General features: G+C 34.6%; 1 protein-coding gene across 5 annotated transcripts in view; it reads left to right on the top strand.

The window, feature by feature from the left end:
• The window catches only part of LOC117179461 (nose resistant to fluoxetine protein 6-like), an 824,251-nt gene that overhangs the window by 679,969 nt on the left and 117,951 nt on the right, over window positions 1–26,331 (top strand). For 4 of the 5 annotated variants that reach the window (XM_033371298.1, XM_033371297.1, XM_033371295.1 and 1 more), the window contains one exon: window positions 11,909–12,306. The exons of the other annotated variant lie outside the window; for it this stretch is intronic. The gene's annotated coding sequence lies outside the window, so the exon portion shown is untranslated. Of the gene's footprint in view, window positions 1–11,908; window positions 12,307–26,331 lie in introns of those variants that run through there. 5 annotated transcript variants of the gene reach the window in all.

Genomic DNA, 26,331 nt, shown 5'->3' with positions numbered 1-26,331 from the left:
TCTTTTAGAATTATCTCGTTACTTACTTTGTCCATCAGGGTTTTCCCGCATATTATGCGCATGAATTTCATGTCAATTGCGTTAATTTTACTCTTATCTTTTTCTCGTTAAGCCCATGTCTCGCTACCGTATAGTACAGTCGGTACAAATATAGAATTATGTATTGTTATTTTAGCTTTATTTGATATATTTTTACTTCTGATAAGGGGACCTGCTCTACCAATAACCTTATTACCTTCATTTATTCGTCTATCTAATTCCTCATCTAGCTTCCCGTCCCTAGTAAATAAGCTACCAAGGTATACGAACTTATCAACTTGTTCAATTCTCTCATCATTTAATATAATATTGCATAGTGTTTTCTCACTCTTTCCTTCGAACACCATAGTTTTTGATTTATTTGTGTTAATTTTGAGGCCCATGCTCTTCATGCTTGCATCTAGTTTATTCAACATTCTGTGTAGGTCTTCGATAGATTCTGCCATAACAACCTTATCACCTGCGTACGCTAACACACGTACCCTTATTGTTTCGAGATCCACACCCTCTTCGTCGAGGAGAGCCATTCTTAAACACTTGTCCGTAAATAATATAAATAACCATGAAGACATAACGCATCCTTGTCGAACTCCTTGAATAATATCGAAACAGTCACTCAGTTTCCCATTTACTCTTACACTCGCTTTGCTACCTGTATATATTGTTTTTATAGCTTGTAGGATCCATCCATTGACTCCATACTCTTTCAGGACTTCCCAAAGTTTACTTCTATCTACCTTGTCAAAAGCTTTTTCTAGGTCAACAAATGCACAGAAAACTTTTTTTCCTACTCTCAAACTTTTTTCTGTTTTTTACCTTAAGCTAAATATTTGATCCGTACATGACCTTCCTGGCATAAACCCACTTTGGACTTCCCAAATCTTTGCTTCTGTTATTTTCATTACCCTACCAATAAGTATTTTTGAATAAAAAAATAAGAAAAAATCGATTTTATCAATTGAGCGTATTTGCTAATAATAATAGTCATAAAAAATAAGTACCAGGTGTCGAAATTTTACCAAAGTTAATCATATTATTCACGGTAAAGTTAGCGATATATAAAAAAGGTAATCGCTTATAACTTGAAAATCGTGGCATATAGCGAGGCTTAAATTGATAAAAAATACGTTGTTTATATGCCATGAATAAGTAATGGCTCGTCGTACGATAAAATGTCACAAAAGTAAATAGTTTAATCATATGTCAAGGAGTAATCGAAGAATTAAAAAAAATAAATTTCTGGTTATTGAGTGTCATTCCTTATATTAATTTGTATGAACAATTTATTAAGGAATATTAGGAACAATAATTTACGTTGTTAACGGTCGATAAAGGTTTCGCAACAATTTTAGTCAATATTAGTAAACTGGTTAGTCTGGATGACTTTTTATTAATAAATGAAGAGTCGAAACGGTTTCTTCTTAAAAATAGTAACTTTTTAACAACAATTCACGGAGAAAAGTTTTTCTTCAATCAAAAGATTTCTTTTTACTTTCAAGAGATCTATCCTCAGTATAGACAGTGTACGCGTTTTAAATTTTCCTGAGAAATAGATTCTCAGGTAACACTGTACAAATATGGCAATTTTTTGTTAAAAAATAATTTGTTTATCACTCTGTTCATTGCAAACCGTTCGTCGTACGAAAAAAGTGCAGAATGCAAAAAAGTTCTTGTGTTGCTCAGCCATGCTAAAAATTATTTTTTAAATTTTTCTTGTGAATCGTGGCACTTCTTTTTAACTTTTGGAAAATAGTAATCTTGGGGACCTATTAGTTCATACAGAAGCGCTAGTGACGACTGAATTAATAATAGGTTATTCTTTCTTTCTCGTATTTATGAATATTGCTTTTTTATCAAGTTTTTGTAATGAGGAAACTACTGACGGACATCTTAAAAAAATGTGGTATAAAAATATGTCTTCATGACACATGCATGATTTCAGCATTCTTCGGTTTCTATAAAGTTCTTTTTACTTTCTAGAGAGTAAATAGTACATTGCGTATCGAGAGTATAAAGAAGGTTATTTTGGCGAGTGTGGACTTGTCATCCGAGTGGCGCGACGCTGGCAGTGACGATATACAAAATAGCCGTACGCCATTGATACACTTTATACTTTTTAACATACCCTCCTTGAAAATAAGCATGGACAGCAGATAAAGGATGTTTGGTGCTCTTGACAATTTGAAATTATAAGTGAAAGGAAGAAATATCGTATTCAGCAGAAGGGAGACTGTGGGGTCAAGCAATACAATTTTATTAAAGATAATAATGATTTACTCTGTTAATAATTTATTTGATGTTATTGTTTTTCTTTTAAATGAACTTCAGGTTTTATTGGTGATAGAATGGTTCCTCCCAATGCTTAATCTCCTTAAAATTTTTCCTCTGTTTTGAGATTCAGGCGCTAACTTTTTGCTTTGAGTGGTTAAGCAGGCGGTAGCGTGATGTCTCTTAGGTTCGAAGGCTAGCATGTTTTTCCTGGCTTTTCAGTGTCAACCAAGGTATAAGCGAGTGTGCTCACTCCGTTAGATAAAACAAGTTTAAATGAAAATGTGCTATTCGAGATCATTCAGAGTTTGAGTTCTTTAATTTAAAGTCAGTGCTTCTTTCTCTTTCGGTTTTTGTTAAGTAATTTTCCCGACTCGATCATCTTCTGGTGTTGTGGAAAGTGACGACGTGGATGACGTATGCCTTCTAGTTGCATCAGGATATATCGTTGCTGAACGAACGTGGTCGTAGCTTCCGAAGGTTACATCTCTGCTAATCTTCTAAAACAACCAAAAAATTTTTTGGGTACAAAGTGCTTTGTGCAATCTACTTGAGTACTCATAATTTTGGAGTACATTGAACATGTATTTAAAAACTCTAGTAATAACTGTGATAAATTCTCTGATGCTCTGTGTCGTCGACTTTAACCTGACCAGACGTGATTCCTTCGCTGCACCACGCCAGTCCGTAATCACTTCATCATGATTTTTCGGTCCTTTGAGCCGAATTCTAGTAAGCGGAGAAGCATGATTTTAAAGCATGACAAACAGACTCACTGACTGTGTAATTGTTCTCAAAATTGCAAACGTCTCAAAACAGGCTCTCTGGCATGACAATCATGCTGCTAATGGATTGTCTGCAACATTGCGAACGCCTCAAAACAGGTTCTCAGGCATAAAAAACGTACTCACTGAGTGTGTGATTGTTTTTGATATTGTAAACGTCTTAAAACTGGCTCTCAGACATCACAACTATACTGCTGTGAATGTTTTTGCAACATTTCGAAAAACTCGAGACAGGCTCTTAGGATTGACGAATTTACCCACTGACTTTGTGATTGTTCTCAAAATTGGAAACTTCTCGAAACAGGCTCTCATAATTACTATAGTGCTAATAGATTGTCTGCGACATTGCGAACGCGTAGAGACAGACTATCAGGCATGACAAACTTACTCACCGACTATGTGATTGTTCTTAACATTGCAAACGTCTCAAACCGTGTTCTGAAGCATGACAACCATAGTGCTGATGGATTGTTTGTAATATTGCGAACGCCTCAGTACAGGCTCTCAGGCATGACCAACTTACTTTCTGACTGTCTGATTCTTTTTAACCTTGCAAACCTATCGAAACCGACTCTCAAACATGACAACCATATTGCTGATTGATTGTTTGTAACCTTGCGAACGCCTCAAGACAGACTTTCAGGCATGAAAAACTTACTGAAAGGGTGATTGTTCTCAACATTTTAAACGTGTCGAGGCAGGTTCTCGGGGATCACCACTATAGTGCTGATGGATTGCTTCCAGCATTGCGAACACCTTGAGACAAGCTCGCAGGCAAGAAAAAAATTACTCACTGACTATGTGACTGTTCTCAAAATTGCAAAAGTCTCGAAACAGGCTCTCAGGCATGACGACCGTATAGGGAGAGACTTTTCATATCAATATTTGAATCATTCTATATGCATAATTAAAATAAAATGTAAGAATTTAGGGATAATTGGGGTACTGCTATAATGATTCCTACTATAATAAGAGATGATGGTGTTTCTTTATTTATTATTATAAACTTGAGCCAGCAAAAATTAGTATTCACCTTTAAAAAAAGTCTTATATTACTGTTTGAAAATGGAGAGTGTGAAAAAGTGATAATGGTCAATAACAAGTTTTGTTAAAAATATCGTCAAAAGTAAGAATTTTAAGTAACATAAGTTGTAAGAAATGTACGAAATTTTAGTTTTCTTAAATAAGAATGTGTATTGAAATTAGTTCCGCTAGTAATATCTGCAACCGGGATTTGCGAGAAATCTAAAAGACTATACTTAAGACGAACGAAGGTTTCCGAGCTATTCCATTTATAGCCGACTTAGCAGCGATCACACCATCTGACCGACTGTACTGGGCTCATGACTTGGAATTTCCCGCGAAATTTCTTCTATCATGCTTTTGTTTGTACTAAAAAAATGTTCGTAACTTGTGAGATTCAAATTAAAGTTTGAACAAATTTTAATTTGGAATTTTTTATTGAAATTCTCAATAATTCACTCATATAAAATAGAAGCTTTTAACACTTTCCACTTGAAAATTTTTAATTGAAAATTTTCAATTTAATGCAATTAAACTGCAAAACTTAAACCTTTACACTTTCATAAATTGAATTGTTCAAAGATCTCTGGTTAAAAAATATGAATCCGCGCTATCGTTTTAAATTCTCTAAATTAAACCTTATCCTTAATTTCAACTCCCATTAATAAAAATGTTACTAAATGAAACATGTCCCTCTTCCAAATCAATAAAAACGTAATAAAGAACAAGTTTGTCTGGAAAATATAGATTGCAATGAATTTAGATCAATTGAAATATACAAGTTAAGACTGATTCACATAGCCTTACTGATAAATCCAGTGAGTCAGTCCGGTATAAAAAATAAAAAGTCTAATTTGTATTTTTCATCAAAAATAAATTAATATTATTCATATTAGCTGCAGAAGACAAAACAAATTAATACGATCGACCGTAATGTCAATCAAAAAATCGTCTTTACTATTATAATAGTTGGGTCAATTAAAAAACGACAACTTTAAAAAAATAGCAAAGATATCATCTAACTATATCCGAAAATGAGTGCATCTTCCTATTTAAAAAAAACTTTAAAAACGAGTTTCCTTTCTTCCAGTTATACAACAACCCTAACAATAAAAAAATTATTCCTTAAAATTCAGAACAAATAGAAAATTAACACTTCCTTCCCTCCGACTCAATAGCAATATAAATTTTTTAATTATCCTCTTTTAACTCATAAAAAAAACGAAAATAAATAATTCTTTCTTCAAACACAATATAAATATTAAAAATAAAAAAATGGCCTCTTACAGTTAAAAAACAAAAGCTGTATCTCTTCCAACTCATTAAAAACTTTACAAATATAAAATGTACCGCCAATTTAACAAAAATTAGAATTCCATCATTTCAAGGTTGATAAAAATGTTAAAAATACAATACTTCACATTTTTCCACACAATAAAAACGTAAGCCTAAAAAAGTTCCTCTTGCAATTAGATAGAATTTAAATACCAAACTTTTCTTTTTCAATTTTGGTCCTTCAAATTAATAATTTTCAATTGTTACTTGACGTTAGAATAAAAATTGTTACGTTAAACGTCTAAATGCCTTACTCTTAAATTTTGACCATTCAAGGCTTTCTATTTCAAACAATTCAGTTTCAAATTGTTTATTTTTGAATATTTGATGTATAATTGGTTCAGAAGCATATTGTAAAATAATTGTTTTACAATTCTTAAATCTCGAAATACAGTTTACTGTTTACATCCATTAATTAATTTATATTGCTTCATTTTGAAAATTGATGCAGTAATTAAAACAGTTAACAACTAAACTGAACATTTAAAAAAAAAGTTGAAATCGAATTTATTTTTAACTGAATTATATTATGTGGTATGAAATTTTTGTTATTCCAAGTGAATTGATAGATGGTTCTTCTAAAAATTTGTGAAATTCCTTGTAAATAAATAAATTCACTATCATACTCACTTTTCGGCTTTTTCCAGTTTAAAAAAATTCCCAGTCATTTCCCGGTTTTCCGTCCAGCGGCCACCCAACAAATGAGAACTTAACAAAGCTTCAGATATATATTATTCAAAAAATAAAACTCAGTAAATGATAGCTAGTATTATTAGACTATTATTATATTCGACGTATTATTGAGAACTTAAAATTCGTTCAAAATTCAGAATTTAGGAGGTTCATGTTGCCATATTTATTATTTTATTTTAATTACGTTAAATAATGAATAATTAATCAATATTTTTTCATCTTAATTTTAAGGAAAATGTTCAAAATTTTTGTTTGATATAATTGCACATTTTGCAGGAGGTTGGAACAGAATTTCTTTTTGAATATATTTGACTAAAAATATGAATATATTGAATATGCTCCGAATTTTAAGCAACTATTAAAATAGTAAAAAGAAATTTTTAACAAAAAATGAGGAAGCTCATTTTTCTCGTAGGCTCAAGTAGGTTAGAGTTCAATATATTAAAGACATTTTTCGTTAAGAGTTAGAGTTTTTTTAGTGATAATTTTAATTTTCCTGAAAGCTTGTACCATTAGGAAATTTCTTGTCCTTCTATAAAGTTACTTTCATAAATTAAGAAACATCTTTTGAATTCATTTATAAAAATGTTATTGTTCCTATACAGTTATATATTTATAAGAAAAAAGAAAAAGATTATTCATGATTAACTCGCGTAATTGTTCTATACTTATTATAATGGTCTAAAAAATATCCTTATTTTTTCTTCTAAAATGGCTCGATGCCTAAAAATTGTTCCTTTCCGGAACCATTTACAAATGGATAAAGGAAGTTTTTTTAAAAACTATTATGTAATACTTTTTCAGGGATGTAGGGTCAGAATTGCTATAAAGAATGTGATATTTCATACTTGAGTGGCTCATTATTCAGGAAAATTATACCTTGGGAAAATCTATAGATATCTGGCAATAACCTAGAATTGTAGGGGAATTTTTTTTACAGAATTTGAGTAGACGCCCTGAGATAATTCTAAGGATAATATTTTTAAATATTTGTATTGATATCTTTCAGCATATAAAATATCTACAGAATATACCGATTATTATTATAAATTTCCGCGATTCTTTCTCAAATGAGCTAATAATTACTTTTACATTTTATAAAATTAAAGAAAAGTGAAACTCCATAACTGTCGCTTAGTACAGAAAAATATATTTTTTAAATTATTGTGTCTGCCTGTTAGCCTGTAGATTTGAAGTTAGTTAGCACGATAGCTTTCGAAAGCCTTTGGTATATTTTGGAGTGTCCTAAACTAAAGGTCAAGTTCTTTAGCCAGCCATTTTGGACAAAAATTCAAAAAATTGAGCGCATTTTGAACATTTTTAAAACAACTTTTTTTCAAGATGCAAACATTCTCTGTACGGATACTTATAGTATTTAAAAATACGAACAATTTATTAATTCAGAACTTCGAGCACATACAAAATACGGGAAAAGATGAAAAGACGGAAATTCTGCATTTGAAAAAGATGTAAAAATTTGTTATGAAGGACTTTTTAAAAGGGTGCGTAGTTTTTATTTTAATCCTGAAAACCCTAATAAAAAGTTAAAAAAAAAATAAAATCCGCCTGCTGCGTGGACAAATTCTCATCACAACTTTCGTCTTTGAATTTTTTTGCTTCTCTCGTGTGTAGGTTTTCAAAAAAATGCATTTTTTTATGCATAAAGAATGGCAAGTCAAAAATTACACGTAGTGATACGTTTCTCTCGTTTATTATATAAGGACCGAAAGAATCATGAGTCTCAGTGAAATGTGTGCGATTTATAGATATAAGATAGGTTTATATATGCGTATGGGTATTAGTATAATCTTCGTAAACAAACCCACTGTAGCCAGCGAGCGAACATTCGAACGAATTCACATATAAAATATTAAGAAGGATTGAAGTCCATGTAATAGTGTACGTTTATACACTTCTATCCGCCTTTCTGTTTGCCATGCGCCAGCATGAAACACAACATCACGTGACCCCCATTTTTCATACAGTAGTTTAGAAAGATTGTAAGGCGTTCGTAACGAAATGTACAACATTCTGTTTCACTTCTTTCATAGCACTATACTAATTTTCGTTATTCGAATCCATTACAAAATTTAATACAGCGACTTAGAAATACTGTAGTTATTGTATGTAAGTGTGTGAAATTCGTACGATTTATTCCAATCAAAGATATTAGTCTGCATTTTCATAGGCACAATTCGACTTTTTCTAACCGAACCTCGATTATCCCTAAATTCGTACACTTTATTTGAATTATGGATATGCGATGAAAGAAATATTAATATCCAAAGTCTCTCCTTGTAGTGATAATAAATTGTTTGCAACATTGAGAACGTCTCGATACAGGCTCTCGATATAGGCTTTCAAGCATGACAGGCATGGTGCTAACGGATTGTTTGCAGTATTGTGGTCGCCTTGAGGCATGCTTTCAGGCATGGAAAACTTACACACCGACCATGCTGTTGTCCTCAACATTGCGAACGCCTCGAGACAGGTTGTCAGGCATCACAAACTTACTCATTGAGTGTGTGGTTGTTCTCAAGATTGCAAACGTCTTGAGATAGGCTCTCAGGCATAAAAACCATAGCGCTGATGAATTGTTTGCAACATTCGAAACGCCTTTAGACAGGTTCTCAGGCATGACAAACTTACATACTGACCATTTGATTGTCCGCAACATTGCGAACGCCTCGAGGCAGGCTCTCATGCAAGAAAAACCTACTTACTGACCCTGTGATTGTTTTTACATTGTAAACGCTTCAAAAGATGATCTTAAGCATGGTAGACATACATAGGGCGCTACGAAAGTTTTGCAATACAGACGAACCTTTTATAATTTTTCGAAATACTTTCTACCGCAGTGAATACACTTTTCCATACGCCAAAACCAGTCATCGAACCAACCCTGCCACATTTCTTCTGGAAAATCTGCACACGCTTTGTCCCACGCCATCAAAAGGTCAGTTTCGTTAGTAAATCGACGCCCTTTTATTTGTTTTTTTACTTCCGGAAACAAAACAAAGTCACATGGAGCAAGATCTGGACTTTAAGGAGGGTGATCTAGAATAGTCAGTCCAGATTTGACCAAAAAAGCTACAGTCACCTTCGCTCTGTGAGCCGGTGCATTGTCTTGGTGGAATAGCCAGGTACTGAGTCGAGATTTTGGCATGATGTTTTTGAGTTGGCTTATGACTTGGGGTAAACATACCTGAGTTTACCAGGAAGAGGTGATTGTACGCTGGTTTCCAGCACGACCCTATCCACAATGCCGCGTTTCCTAAAGAATACCGAAATCATTCTTTAGTTTACAGAACGAGACTTCAGCACTTCCACTGGAGCATCCTCATCCTCAAACGGCCAGATCTTGTTTTGTGATTTTGTTCGAACGTCGTAATAATACAGCCATGGTTCGTCGCCTGTTATAAAACTATTTACATCCCGAGAAGATCCCGATTCAAATCTTTTTAGCATTTTTTGGCACCACTTTACTTTCGCTGCCATTTTTTCCTCGGTCAAAGCATGTGGTAAACATAGAGTACAAACCTTCCTAACATGTAAATGTTCATGCAGAATCCGATGGACTGCTGGTGCACTAATGTATAAAATTTGCTCTATCTGCCGGAACGTGATTCTTCTATTGTCATTTAGTAGATTATTTACAGACGCAATGTTTTCTGATGTCACCACTTCCGGCGGTCGACCTGAGCGCGAGTCTTCCGCGAAACCGAAATTTCTCCTTTCGAACTGTCTGTACCATCGGAAAATTGTTGTGCGATGCGGACAATCCGTACCCAATACCGGAGACATTTCCTCAAAACTTTGGTCTACACTTTAATCGCGAGAAAAGTTGTATCGAATTATCGCACGATATTCTTCCTTTGCCCTCGACGCCATTTCTAAATCGTTCCGGGCAGCGTGCTTAGACTATACTTTGACCTGAGTCAACAGATTTCCTCTTCCTACCTAATTTTTGACGCTCTTTCTAATGACGAAAGGATCATCTCTCTTCTTCCAATATGTTTTGCGTATTTTAAAACTTTCGTAGCGCCCTACGTATTAATGAAGGATTGTTTGCAGCATTGCGAACGCCTCGAAACAGAATCTCAGATATGACAGATATATTGACATTGGATTGTTAGCAACATTACAAACTCCTCGAGACAGGCTTTCACGCATGATAGACATATTAATTTTAGATTGTTTGCAACATTGCAGGCTTCGTGAAACAGGCTCTCATACAGGACTGACTTATTTACAATTACAGATTATATGTTTTTGTATTGCTGTTTTGTTATTTAAATTAAACGTATAAAGAACAATTTTCTTACATTTCTGAAAAAAATGTTTTCCTGCAACAGAAAATTTTAGCTCTTCAAGCTACTGAAACTTTGTACATTCTATCCGGGCTCGAGGGTCAAGTTTTGGAAAAGATCCCATACATTCTGCCATGTTTCCTCCTCCCACTTACATACTCTACACTTTCTGTTCTCTTCCTTTTGTCAATACATCTCCTGCCATACTTCGTTTCCCAATCTAAATCTTGCTATTCTGGTCCACATTCTCTCTCCCTATCCCTTTTTTAAATACGTTGGTGCTCCTTCCTTTTTTAGTATCTTATAACTCTTAACACCCCTCTCCTCTCCTTACTCTATTAAACATTATCCATGCCCATTCCTTTAATTACTGTGCCTTCATATTTCCATGCTTCATTTTGAATCTCATCTATAATAGGTGCCATTCCATCCTTGATTATTTCTAACACCTTCACTATTTCTCCCCTTGTTATGTCCTCTTCCTCACCTCTTTCTTTACTATATTTGCCTCCTTTCATAACTTTTCTCTCAACTCCTTCTAGCAAATCCAAATAATATTTTTACCATTCTACTATTTTAATATCTTGGTGGAATGTTTTTCTTCTTTTTCTCTCCGCTCTTCTTTTACTACCGCCCAAACCTCTTATTTCGTCCTAGCTTTCTCTGCCTCTTCCTAAAACCTTTTATTCTCTTTCTCTTTCTTTTAATCACACAACATAGTATACTCTTTTTTCCCCTATATTTTTCTCCATTACTTTTTTCTTTTCTCCATTTTGTTAATTCCTTGCTGACCTCCTTCTTTTTTGCTTAACAATCCTTCTTCGATCCACTTCTAATCCCCCATTCAATAACTTCATTTTTGATTGTACACTCTAATCCTCTTTTAATTTCTACGATAACATAATTTATAATCTCTTGCCTCTAGTTTCTTGATCTTCTCTTTTACTTTATCATCCACTATCACATAATCAGTTACCGTTCCCCTTTCTCCTCCTGAGCATGCAAATTTTCCTGCCTCATCTTCCTCTATATTTTTAATTAATATAAACTCAAAAACTTCATAAATTTCCAAAAATGTATAGACATTTTGAAATTGAATTTTGGACAATTTATCGTAAGTTACCATAAATCACTTTCACAATTACTTTTAATCATTCTTCCTCTAACTTAAATATAATATTGGTTGAAACCATGACTACATTTCGAGAAATGTGGGAAATCATCCATTTTTTATAAAAAATATCGTTTGCCCCAAGAGGGACAGGTACTGTTTTGACTTGTGTACGTTTTCCGTACTCATCTCCGGCTAGCCTTACGCGCTCGCCCACTACTTGTACTGAAAACATGCACTTGTCGGAACAGTCCCTCTTCTCCCCTAAGATGCTTAATGTAATATTTCTGGTGCCCAGGTTTAAATTGTTATCTTTCATCTCAAGTATATATTTTTTGTTTTAGCTGCACAAAATTGGCGTGTTCTCCACCTTGTGATTAAAACCTAAACTCTATTTTCAAGCGGTGTTCAGTGGTTTCAGTGGTGGTAAGACATTAAATCCAACATTAACTACTGGAAACAAAATTTAGATGCATGTGCGGTCGCACATGCTTAGAAAGAGACGGAGATATGTCGATGATTCTCAGTGAGGAACAGCAAGGAATACAAAATCGTGGAAGCTGGCGACATGTGACGTGATAAGTCTGACATCTCTGTTTTTCTCGTTTGTTTAAGATTGTTTTCGCGATCCAAAATTCATTAAAAATGTTCGAAAATGTAAGTTTCATCAAATATAAGAATAGGTTAGTGCCACATTTCTTTTGTAGTGCCTTCACATGTGAATAAATTACCGGATTAAAAAGAGAAATGACGTCCAATCCTCCACCAGCAGAACACGCTTTCAATTTTGCGCGTCTCTACCAAAAAAATGCAGTAGATGCCATGTCGGAGAGCCATCTTTATAGCTCGAACAATATTGCCCTTACCATGGAAAGATGGTGCTCTCCTCCTCGATATGTAATATACATTTGATGCAAACTCCTGTTTAAAGAAAAAAAGAATCCAACGAACAAATTTTATTTTTTACTTTTATTACAATTAAATTACAATAAAATAACATTCAAAATAGATATTAAAAGTAAAGATGTAGAAATTCATAGCACCGAAGAACAGGTGCTCTGTTTTTGATACCTGAGAATAGAATGAGGGTCAGTAGGCCATTCTGTTACCCTTTGTATGCCTGGCAAGAACACTCTTATAACAGCGTCCTAAACGAACATCACATTTGTGTTCCTCTGCCCTAGTGTTAAGAAGTCTGCCAGTCTGTCCCACGTAATTCATCTTACAGATCCTGCAAGTGATCTTTTAAGCATATTACGCGGTCATATCGAGGGTGGGGATCGGGAGTTGGAAAAGCCGATAGAAAGGTAGAACACAACTAAGAAAAACGTTATTTAAACCAATAAAGGTAAACTATTTATTGCCACTTACATTGGCAAAAGATCGAGAACACGTTGCGAAATGCGCGCAATCCGTAGAGACGATCGTTCCGGATAAGTCGCGGAAGACTCAGCGTGGACCCAGGGAGTCGTTCAGGTGGAGGCAGGGCATGTCGTTGAAAAAGCACGGCGTCGAGTTTGAACTTCTACGAGGAGAATAAAGGCGAGAGAGCAACATATTAGGGAGCACCACACATCACACTAGATGACAGGAACAGACTGAAAACGGGACGGGCAGGTGTCCAAGGCCTCGGCACCGCTCGGGGTGTTCCACCTCAATTCGGCTGCAGCTTTGCAACCCTTTCGGTCAGGGCCGCACCAAGTCCAATCGAATGGTAACATTTATGTTACACCCTCCGCCCTCCTCCTCCGCACGGGGGGGGGGGTCGGGTGTATGTCTGAAATTTGTCAAAGTTCCCTGTCCAGTTCTAGAATCGTTTGGGAGTCAATGTGTATGTATAGGTTCCAAAGTGCAATTATCTGTTGTCTTTTTATGATTGGTTTCGGTTAAGTGAACATTGAGTGGTTTTTTTTCGATAAATGTATTCCCAGCCCCCTCGTTTGTAGGTTTGTCTATTTTCTTTTGGAGTTGAGTAATTTTGTCTCTGTCTGTAAGGTCTGTTGTTACAGAAGGAGTAGTGTATTATGTAAATTTTTCTGGTTACGAGTCTGTCACAAAATTGGCATTTAAAGGTCTGGGCGTTTTCTCTAAGGGTTTTCTCTAAAAGTTCGGTGCCCTCGCCGATTTTTTTCTTCCAGTTATCGTCCATTGTCCTCTCTTTCCAGTAATAACTGTAAAAAGAAAAAAAGGAAAAGATAAGAAAATGTTGTTTGTTGTTTCTGGTTTGTAAATTATTTGGGTCAGGCTACTTATTCGTATTAAGTATACACTAAGTGGGTAACGTTGTTTGTTTAGTTAAGTTTTGTTATTTTAATCTTTATTAAGTTTTATATTGAGGATTTCGAGGATTTTTATATATTACTATCTTCTCTTGTCACACAGGCTCCTACACATTCGGTCAGTTTTCTCCCTCTCCTCGTCGGTTTGTCCATAGTGGAGTTTCACCCTTGCTAACATTTGTTCCGTCTGTTCTTTTCTCTCTTGTTCTGCGACTATCTCGTCTAAGCATTGTTCTACCGTGACGATAGGGGGTGGTAGCTTATTTGGCTTTACGGTACTCCGAATGATCTCAGTATCAGCCATTCTTCTGCTGCACAGTTACAGAGACGTTCGAATGTGTCGCGCCCAAAAAATGTTTTCTGGCATAGCTAACACCTGGTTGTTGTGTTCACCATTCTTTGAAAGGTAACAAGTTCGTACTGTCATTGTGTTCTTAAAATCTGTTGAGTCACATTTCGGGGTTTTGATTGAGTTTGTTTTTTGGTCTTGAGTTATTAGTCAGTTTGTGTCGTTAATGCTATCGATCCCTTGCATTTTCTAATACTTAATTCTAAATTTCTAATCTAAAGTTATCAGTTTTCTTGTTGCTCTTTGTCAGTATTTATACTGGCTTTTTCTAGTTCAAAATCGTTAATATTCCATTATCCGATACTTTGTCCTTTAATGTTTTTTTAATTCATAATTGGTTGGAGAGATTTTCTTTTTAATAATAAAAGCCGTGGCGGACCCAAGGAACCGAATGGAGCCTCTACAAAGTACCCGTAAAGACCCCATTCGTTTCCTTAAAAAATTTCAAAAAAACAGCAAAATCAACTTTTAAATTATTGAAATTCGGATTCTGCGTTAAAATTCCCTGTAGCAGGTCATGGAATAATCGCAATAGTTCTTTTTACAACGGTAAAAAGTTTTAAAAAATATAAGACGTATAACGCCTGTTGACTGCTACACTTTAAACGCATCATCTGTAAGTAGCAGTCAACAGGCGGTATAGATCTTTTATATTTTTTACCTTAGACAGCTGCAAAAAAAGTATTACGATTACTCCGTGAGTTTCCAAAAGAAAATTTAACGTAGACTCCGATTTTCAACAGTTTAAAAGTTGATCTTTCTGTTTTTTTTTAGTTTATTTTAAAAAAGGAAATGAATGGGGACCTAATGGGGTTTTATGGGTACTTTGTAGAGGCTTTAGTCGGTTCCTTCGGTCTGCCAGGGAGGACCTTCGTACTGATCGTAGAGCTTACCTGATTTTTTATCTGCTTTGTTAGATAATTTTTTACCCTTTTTAAAACCTTATCACCTATTCTAAATTCTACCGGTCTTCTTCTCAATTTATAGCTATTGGCTTGTCTTTTATTAGCTACGTCCAAGTTTTTCTGGACTTCTTCTTTTATAATTTTTAGCCTTCTTAATCTATATGTCCATTTGTCCACGCTTTGGAACTCTATATCGTTATCGCTTTCTAGGTTTTTTCTTAGAGACTGGAGTTGTTCCAGTTCGCGATCTAAGTTTAAAAATGCTGGGGTAAATTGTGTTGATGAGTTTTTGCTAGTGTTTATCGCGAACTGCAAGTCATCTATATGTTCATCCCAGGTGAAATAATCGCTATCTAGATGGGTTTTAATAATTTGTTAAATTGTTCTATTGTAACGCTAGGTTGCATTAACTTGGCTGTAATGTTTAGGTGCTTTAGTATGTCTAATACCGAATTTTTCGGTTAATGCTCTTAATGTTTTATTGACAAATTCGATGCCATTATCCGTGTGGAGAATCCGCCGTGTTCCCTATCGCGAAATGACACGTTTGTGGAACTCCGACTCTATTGTTGTCCCGTTAGCTTTTCTTATCGTAATTGTTTCAACCCATTTTATAAAAAGATCTACAAAAACTAGTAAATATTGTTTTTTTTTCTGTTTTCGAAATCAGTAATGGTCCCATGGTATCCGCAGCAATCATGGTCCATGGTTCTTCAACGATTCTTGTTCCCATCAGCCCTAATTTCGGTTGGTTACTCGGTTTGGTTCTTTCGCATGTTTTACAATTTTTAACGTATTTGATTATCTCTAAATACATCCCTGGCCAGAAATAGTACTTGGAAATTATCACGTGCGTTTTTTCGGAACCTAAATGTTCTGCTTGTGAATCATCGTGATTTTCTTTCAAAACCTGTGTTCGTAATTTTTTGGAAACTTCGAGTTTCCATGGCTTAGAGTCTGGTAAAAGAGTAGATTTTAATGAGTCAGTTCTGTAAAAATAGAGTTTCCAATCTCTGATTCGCCATTTTTCATGCTCTTCCGGTCTATTTTTTAACTTGTCTGATTTTTGTTGAGTACCAGTCGCCTGTTATGTCAGGTATTTCCGCTTTCGGTTTTTCTACGCTACAAGCTAACGCAAACGCTATATTTTTTACTAGTTCTCCTGATCTCGAAAGAGCATCAGGGACGAGATTTGAACTACCTTTCCGGTATATGATTTCATAGTCATATTCCAGAAGTTCCAGCGCCCATTTGGCTAATCGGCCAGTGGGTTTTTTTAGGTTATGGGGCAACTTTAACGCTAAGTGGGTCGTGATTACTTTAAAACTATAATCTTCTAGATATGCTCTAAATTTTCGGATGGCCCAAACTACCGCTAAGCATTCTTTTTCGGATGCTGAGTATCGGGATTCTGCCCCGTTTAGACATCTGCTCGCGTATGCTATTACGTAATTCATGCCATCAATCGTTTGAGTAAGTGCGGCTCCTAATCCCGTATTACTCGCATCGGTTTCGAGTTGAAAGTGTTGTTTGATATCTGGACAGGTTAAAATGGGTGCTGAAGTTAAAACATCTTTAATTTTTTGGAACGTCTCATCTTGTTCTAATCCCAAATCCCATTGTTTATCTTTTTAAAGTAATCTTTTCATTAGGGGTGTGCAAAAAACTCAATACTCGATGTTCGAACGAGTCATGTTCGAGTCGAGTGGAGTCGAGCTGAGATCGAGGTTTCCAAAAAGCTCGAAATTTTACGAGTACTCCAATGTCTTCGAGAATTCGAAACTTTCGAGAACTCGAATATCTTCAAGAACTCAAAATTTTCTAGAACTCGAATGTCTTCGAGAGCTCGAAACTTTCGAGTACTCGAATACTTGCGAGCTGCTCGAAAGTTTCAGGTTCTTGAGGTCCTAGGGTTTTTACATTCTCATTCGTGAGAGTGTAATATAATCGCCCAAACTTTCGATCTTTGGTTTTAAGCAGATCTTTACGTTTCGGCACTCACAGAAACCGAAAATCATAACATTTTATCGGTGTTTTCCTGTATGTACGATCACCTGAAAATCTTAGTCACGCTTCCTTTTAAAGAAAATTTCAAATGGCATTTTTTCAGAGTTTTAGAAATTGTTGTCAAAGTTTTATGTGCGTGACAAAAGTATTTGCAAATTAACCTTATGCCATTTCTAGTTTCGACATAAATTGAAAAATTTATATGCTTTTCAACATTTTCAAAATTTTGAAAAAATCGAGAAACTTTTTTCTTTCTTCCATGGATTAAGAAATATAAATTCCAATTTCTTCTAGATTTAAAATATATTTCAAAACTATTATCATGAAATTTTTCAATCAGACCCAAATCCAAAAAGTTCGACCATTTTCAAAAATATTTCATTTTTGTTATTAACAGATCGTTAAGCGCTATTTTCAGTAGATTCTAAGTAGATTTCCAAATTATTTTTATAAACTTTTTCAATTGGATACAAATTGAAAATGTGCTATGTTAATTAATCAAAGTAGAGTTGCCTTAGAACTGATGTTTAAACAAACGGAATCAAAGCCTACGGTTTAATGTCTCTATCTACTAAATTAAAAGAACAAATGTGTGTTTTTTTTAGTAACATTATATTAAAAAATCTGCTCGCGTAGCGGGTACTTTCTCACCGTGCACTGCGCGTGCGGCTCGCGAGTTTGCGCGCACCTCAGGCGTGCGACAATGGAATCTCGCGCTTCGCGCTCGATAATGATTTGCCTCGCGCATCGCGCTCGGATATTTATTCATTGCATTTGTATTGCTCGAATAAAACTTTATCAAAAAGATGTCTTTTAGATGGTAGTATTTTTATGTGTCTTTATATTTTAAATTGTCCACTTAATTAAGTATGGTCAAATATTAAGATTAAGCTCTGTAAACCTTGAGGTACACATTCTCATCGTGATACTCGCGCGGTGCGCTCGATTTCCGATAGACATTTGTAAACGTAAGTTTCGTCGTTTTTCCACAAATTTTTTTCATTTTTAATGTTATTTTTCACGAATAAAACAAAAGGTACCCGCCCTATCAAGAATTGATACTTAACGAAAATATAGAGATTTTTTGGTATAACATTTTTTGATTTTCAATTATTTTTTGTGCAATCAAAATTTGAATTTTTGATTTTTCAGGAAAATCCCAAAAAATTTTATATTAATTTTGTAGACAGTTTAAAAAGCAATGTTTTTCTTCTCTTAACTTTATTTTATATCGTGCGTTTTTTGGCCTAAAATTTGAATTTTCGGTTGATTTAAAAGTTTTTGAAAATTCTATAACTCTTAGAATTTGCATGTGATCGAAAATAGTAATCTGTATACATTTTTTGTCCTTTTTAGTACTGTAAATATCCGAATATAGAGTTTTCAAATTCAGAAAAAGTAGTCTTTAAAATTTTCAGTGTCCTCACTTTTTTGAATTTTCATCAGAAATGGCTGGTTGACGAGCTCGTGCTTTCTTTTAGGACTTAAAAAAAGTGTACCAAAGATGCATACGATCTGTTCATTTTTTTGAGAGTTATCGTATTTACAGACGGACGGACGGACAGACAGACAGTCTAATACTAATACTAATAAAATTCTAATGCTTTCTAAATCATAAGTGATGAGAATGTAAAAACATACCTAATTCTTATATGCTGTTCAAATTTGTATACACCCTTTATTTTTTGAAGATTATTCACTCTATTACCTAATTATCGAGCTGCGAAGCGCGAGTGTCGCAATGGGATTGTAATCTTTGAAGCCGCAGTTGTTTTGAGAACCTTCTTAAAAATCAAATGTGAAAAAATAATATTTTATAATAACAACAGTTATTATTGGAACGAAGCTAAAAGGTTTCGATCCCGGTATATAATACATTTGTTCAAAATTTGGTCGCCATTTCGGATCTTTTGCATACCGAGTCATGGAAAACCTGTCAGTTTCTGAAGTTACTCATTCGTCAATTTATTGAAATTCTGACAAAAATGCGATGACGCTTTTTTGAAATTCGAACCCTGACAATATGGAAAATCCATAGGGGTCCCCGACGGAACCGAGCTCGGTTGCCCTCACGGATGAACGATTAAAATGCCTAATTCCAAAAGAAGAATATTGTGTTGACACCACAAATTTTAAGGTTTCATGAGTTCAGACTTACAAACAGTAAATTTTTGACAAAAATTCGATGACACTTTTTTGAAATTCGAACTCCGACAATATGGAAGTTGCATAAGGGCCCCGCCGGGGGCCCAGCTCAGTGACCCTCACGAATCAACGATTAAAATTTTTAAGTCGAAAGGTTGAATTCTTTATATCCTAAAAAATGGACGTAAAAAATACGCTTAAAAATATGGTTCCTGTGTTCTAAATTTGATAAAACTATAAATACAACCGTCCAGAAAACAACTTTTTTCTGCTTTTATTTAGAAAAAAATATAAGATCCATCTTTATGAAAAATTGTAATTGTTCAGAAAAATTTGCATTTTATGTCAATCTCAAACGTTGTAAATTAGTATAAAACACCTAATAACCAAAGCTTACACGAAAGTTTAAAAAATGTTATTATTAAGAAATTGTCAAAATTCACGATCAAATTTCTGAGTACTGCCAATAAAAATTTTAAATGTTCATAAAAAATGACATTTTCTGTTATTGTAGAAAGTTGTGAAGTACCCTACAATAGGAAAAAACGACATTTTACGCGAAGAAAAATTGTAGTTCATGTAAATTATTTATTTAATAATTATTTGATTGACATTCATTTTAACAGTTCATGTACTTTACATTGACATAACTTTGTATAATAATAAATAATTATAAAAAGAGAGCTTAAAATTTGATAACTTAACTTTTCTGACCTGTTGGTTATCAGGATCGCATTTTCACCTAATTTCAACTTGTTGGTTTAGCGCAGTGGTTAGCACTGTCAACTGTTAGGCGATAGATTTAGGCATAGATGTGTAGGTTCGATACCCCGTAGCATTAGAAATTTTATTTGTAATAGAATGTTCAAGAATGTAATATTTGTGACGTGCCACGAGAAAAGGGGACTAACGCGGAAAACTAGAATTTTACAGGGCGAGTCCTGAAAACCTGCCCCTCTACTTACAACTATACTCTCACTAGTCGTGTCCCATTATCCCAGTCGTGTTTCAGTAAAAAATAACCAAAAAGCATAAGTATATAAGTATATTTAATAATATATTTAATAGTATATTTAATAGTATATTTAATCTAATAAGATATTATATAGGTATAAATAATGCTTAAAATTTTTTTCTGACTTTTGTACTAGATAGAGCAACTCCGAAAATATCGATAGGGACCAAAAACAGATTTGCGATATTTTCAGCGTTAGTCCCCTTTTCTCGGGTCACGTCACATATGTATTCAGTTTAGACAGGACTGTTAATATTTGCAGTCAAAATGCTCGCAATCAATTATTATTTTTTTATATACCTTTTTTGTCATGTCGTTAGAGTATAGCAGTAAAGTACTAGTTAGCACTGACGCAATATTGTGCCAATGGCAAATTTGCTATTGGGATAGCACTGCGCAAGTAGCGATATCCAGTGCTGGCCCAACATTGACAGCCCAGTACAAAATAGTGTTACAATCCCAGAGACATGCTAGTACAGGTGCCAGCACTGGCAAAAAAACCAAGAGAACTTTCATGATGGCAACCCTGAGGGATCCATGAGACAAGCCTATGTTGGACCCCTATGGATTTGAATGTCGTTCCCATGAGGGACCGCGTCTGGATTGGCCTCATGGATTCCACAAGGCTTAAAGGCCAACCATGCGGGCCGCCGAAGGGGCCCCCTCAATTTTTTCACACTCGGAACTTTTGAGAACCCGAAACTTTCAAGTACTCGAAGCCGTTCAAGTTTTTGAAACGTTCGAGTAGCTCGGAAATTTCGAGACCTCGACATTTCGAGCATACTTGAGCTCGACTCGACTCGACTCGACTTGAAAAAAATCGAGTCGGCTCGACTCGAAGTTACGAGCTTTTTGCACACCCTTACTATTCATTGGTTCCAGTATTTCGGCGGAATGTGGTATAAATTTTCTATACCAACTTGCTATCCCTATTATGCACTGTAATTGTTTAATGTTTTTAGGTTTAGGGAATTCTAATATTAGTTGAATTTTTTCCCAGTCCACTTATAGTCCTTTTTCTTTTACCTTAAACCCTATATATTTTATTTCCGGGGAGCCGAATTTGCATTTGTCCGGGCTTATCATTAAGTTTGTACCATTTATTTGATCTAATACAATATTCAAGTATTTTAAATGGTCATCAAAATTGTAAGTTACTATCACGATGTCATCTATATAGCAGAAAACGTTTGGCTTTAAATCTGGGGTTATGGTTTTATCAATCAGTCTCTGGAAAGTGGCTGGAACATCGGTTAGACCAAATGGCATCCTTTTGATTTGATACATGTCCTTTCCAGGCACTGTGAATGCTGGAATTGATTTTTAAATCTTGCCGATCTTAGGGTATCCAGTATTTCTATCATGAGTGGGATTGGGTAGAGATCTTTTTTGTAATATTGTTAAGCTTTCTGAAGTCTAGGCAGAATCTATAATCTTTAGCTGGTTTTTGATCATCACTATGGGATTTGACCAATCGGAACAAAAGGGGTCTATTATTATTATTATTATTTGTTATTATTCCACTGTTTGGTAAATTACTTCTTTAATTTTTGGGCTCACGTGCTAATATCGCTGTTTAATGGGATAGTGGCCCTCTACATCTATTTTGTGTTGCGTTAAATGGGTTGCTCTATATACCTCCAAATTTCGCTTTATTATTATTTTAAATTTATTTATTTTTCGACAATATTTTATCCCTTATATCAGTCCTTTTAGTTTCCTTGTTTTCTTTTTCTACAGTGTTCGGTTTATTTTCGGTTGTAACCTCGGTTATTGGGATGGGTAGTGCGTTTGGATAAGCTTCCATAGGATAGCCGGTGGGGGAACTCCCTGGCAGCCACCAAGTTTCTGAGTCATAATCGAGGGTTATCCGTAGGATTTTCATCATATCCGTACCTAAAATGCCTACGGAGTTTAATTTTGGGACTAACCTGAACATAGCGAGTTTTGTGTGTTTACCGATTTTAATTGGGATTACCACTTGCCCAATTATATCAACCGTTTCACCGTTCGCAACCGTTAATTTTCAAAATAGGGGTTTAAAAATTGAATAACTGGAATTCTGAATTTTTTCTGGCCATTCCTTGCCAGCGTACGAATGTGTAGCACCTGTATCAACCAAAATTCGGAATAGATAACCAGTTACTCATAATTTGGAACGGTGTTTGTATCATGCCGAAAGGAAAATACGTAGCTGGAATCGTTTCATTATTTAATTGACTGTCAGATTCATAGCCTGTTTATAATTCCAGGTACGGTATCCGTATTTTGGGATGTGATCGAGACCATATTTCTTATCTTTGTTCTCGTCATTGTATTATTCGCATCATTGTTTTGGATTGGAAGTGCAGCGTCGCCTTCCAGATCCAAGTTCGCTTGGTACTTTTCTTTCATTGTTGGGTTAGTCATTTTATTTTTGACTGTACCCGACCTGAGTTTCATTTAGTTTTAATTTGTATTGATGAGATACTCTGTACAAAAGTCCGGTTTGGTTTCTTAATTTAAAATCTCGATTTTGTTTAGAGAAATTTAATCAAAGTCTTAATTCGTTATGTTATTGTGGACGAGTTTGAAAATGTCTTTATTTTCGTTCTCGGCGAGCAAAATTTGCAATCGAAAAGAAGTTGGTTTTATTAATTTTTCTATTAAGTTTCCCTATCTTATGTAATTGTTTCTAATTTTTCCCAATTTTGATTCCAAATAATAGTTCAAATTTCCATAATATTGTTTTCAATCTTTAAGTGTTACGACGGGTCGCTAACGTGCGAATCTAACTGCAAGACTGGACGTGTTGACTCGGGGGGCGATTGAAATATTTGGCGAAAATCAAGATTGTGATACTTTTATTTTCGCATTATCTTTTTCCCGTTGCTAACCGTTATTTTTTGTTTTATTAAAAAAAAATTAACTTTTATTTTCTCGAGAATGTAGATCTTACACTTTTTAATCCGGTTACGTTGCACTTTTACTGTTCGTTTGACACTACGCGAATAATTCCGGTTCGCAATTGTCAAATACAGAATATAATGTTAAATCACACCAAAATCATCAAGCAGAAAATAAATGGTTCTAATTTATCGCAGATGCAAATCATATAAATACATGCACCATGGAAATATTGTTATCAATCACATATTGTCACAGGAATCAACATTACATTTCAATGAAATCATTAAATTGGCACATAAATGCACACAAAAAATCAGCGGTATAAATGCTAAATTATCAAATTGATACATGAATGATCACCTTTCCAAAAGTATCAAACAAGCAAATGACGGGAACAAACTATTTTGGAAAATACACAATTCATAATATCAAAAATTCAGTCAATTGGCAAGACATAAGGATTGTTTAGCATGCATAATTCGATATCATATATTTAAGAGTGTGTGTCAAGTCCAGAGAAATTTGGTTTTTTTTAATTGAATATTTGACTTGTGCTTCTTTTCTGGGCAGGTTAGCTAATGCCGAGGACGAGGGTGGGAATCGGGAGTTGGAAAAGCCGAGAGAAAAGTAGAACACAAATAAAAGCAACGTTATTTAAACAAATAAAAATAAACTATTTATTGCCACTCATATTGGCGAAAGATCAACAACACGTGGCGAGATGCGGGCAATCCGAGGAGACGATCGTTTCATTTAAGTCGTGGAAGACTCAGCGTGAACCCAGGGAGTCGTTCAGCTGGAGACAGGGCACGTCGTTGCAAAAGTACGGCGTCGAGTGTCAACTTCTCCGGGGAGAATCGAGGCGAGAGAGCACCAGATTAGGGAGCACCACACATCACACGAGACGATAGGAACAGACTCAAAACGGGACGGGCGGTTGTCCGAGGCCTCGGGACGGGGTTCCGTCTTAATTCGGCTGCAGCTCTGCAACCCTTTCGCTTAGGGTCGCACCGAGTCTGATCGAATGGTAACATTTATGTCACAAAAAACACCACCTTTTTCAAAATTATTTAAAGGGTCCTTGCAAAAATGTATAACTGAATCCATTTTAAATGGTAAACGGAAAATTGTATGAATTACAAATTTATTTAACACAAGTTCAATAGTTTCAGAAATTTGACCAAAAAAATGGATTACTCTGTTTTTGATTTGTTGAACTCTAATTGAAATATATTTCTCAATTAACTTTTGGGGATAATGATTCAGAAAAAGGATATCCTAACAACATTTAAGTTTCTTGTGTGAATAGAAAAATGCGACAAACCTAGAGCTCTGTCAACTAAGTTTTTAATTACTGCAATTTTGTTTTGAAAATTATGAGCGGAAAAGAAATTAAAAATTCTACCTGAATATGTCCTTTTTCAATACCCATTGGTAATAATATTACCATCCCAATCCTTAATTACTTCTATGTCCAAAAAAGCTGATTCTATTATCCTGTTCTACTTCATGAGTAAATTGAAGTTTTGGATGAAAACTGTGAAAAGAATCAATGACCATATGCAACTTGGCTATAAAAACACATAATAAGTTATCGTTCACAAGCCGAAGATAAAAAGGCAAAGAAAAATCTAGTTTCCTACAGGAAAAAAACCTCCAAATCTTCCATAACTATTTCTGCTAAAATCGGAGAAATGACAAAGTCTGTGGGAGTAACAAAACCTCTGTCTATAAAAAGATCCATTAAATGTAAAATAAGTTGAGTTCATAATGAAAACTATCCCTTCGATAAAATCTTTTTCACATAATCGAGTACGAGTTTTAATATTATCCCATCTATTTAAAATTGCCTGTTTAACTAATTCAAGAAGTATACTCTGAAACATTGCAATAGCATTCAAAGAAATCATTACTTGGTCATCCGGAACCGTTTATTGAATAATACTTTTTTTTTAATTCCAGCCATTTTTTTACATTCTCATCAGAGAAGGTATTTGATTTGTGTATAATCTGATCTCTTCAGTTTTTGTCAAATGTCCACGTTTTGAAACCCCCTGAATCCGAAAAACTGGTTTTCACGAATGATTCTGTTTGTATGTCTGTCTGTATGTACGTTCTGTTTGTGAACACGATAACTTTTGAAAAAATTAATCTATTAGATTGGCCTTTGCTACACTAGTTTAGTGTCCTAAACTAAAGGTCAAGTTCGTTCGTCAGCCATTTTGGTTGAAAATTTAAAAAGTGGGTACATTTTGTATATTTTAAAGATCAGTTTATTCAAAACTCAAATATTCTTTTTACAAAATTCCAAAAAATACGAAAATGAACATTTTAAGCCAAATAACGCACGATATGAAAAAAAGACAATTGCAGAAAAATGTTGCTTTTTGAATGCCCTACAAGATTATTATAACAACTTTTTGAATTTTCTTGAAAAATAAAAAAATTCAACAGTAAAAGAAATCCGCCCACCGCTTGGGCACATTTTTATCACAACTTTTGTCTTGTAATTGATTTTCGTCTCCTGTGTGTGGTTTCAAACAATTTAACTTTTCATGTTTTTAATGCGATTTGTTTACGATTAAAACTAAAAACAGAACTATGCAAAAATGATTCATGACAAATAAATCATTTCTAAATTATCATCAGAAAAGATATTAGATTTGTGTAAATTTTGACACCCCCTCTCCCTGGTTTTTGCAAAAAGTTTAACGTTTTGAGACCCCCTGAATCCGAAAAAACAGGTTTTTACGAGTGTGTCTGCCTGTATGTCTGTTTCTCTGTATGTGGGCACGATAATTTTTGAAAATAAGTAATCGATTATATTATCCTTTGGCACATTCTTTTAGTGGCCTAAGCTAAATTCCAAGTTCCTTAGTCAGACATTTTCGATAAAAATACTAAAAGTCAGCCCATTTTGAAAATTTTTGAGCCAATTAATGAACGATATGAAAAAATGGAAAGAGAAGAAAAGGTTTGATTTTTAAATGCCCTAGAAGATTATCATAACAACTGTTTGAATTTTCTTGATAAATGAAAAATTCTAATCTTGACAGCATATAAAATAATGCAAATCCAAAAGTTACAATTTTTCACGCAATAATTTCACAGTATTTTAAAGATTCTTGTCTTCTACCCCGGTGTCTATTCCTGGGGGGGGGAGGTTAGACTTGTGGAG

Source organism: Belonocnema kinseyi, chromosome 9 (assembly GCF_010883055.1).
Source record: "Belonocnema kinseyi isolate 2016_QV_RU_SX_M_011 chromosome 9, B_treatae_v1, whole genome shotgun sequence".
Taxonomy (NCBI): Eukaryota; Metazoa; Arthropoda; class Insecta; order Hymenoptera; family Cynipidae; genus Belonocnema; species Belonocnema kinseyi.
This window is presented reverse-complemented; position numbering and strand designations above follow the sequence as displayed.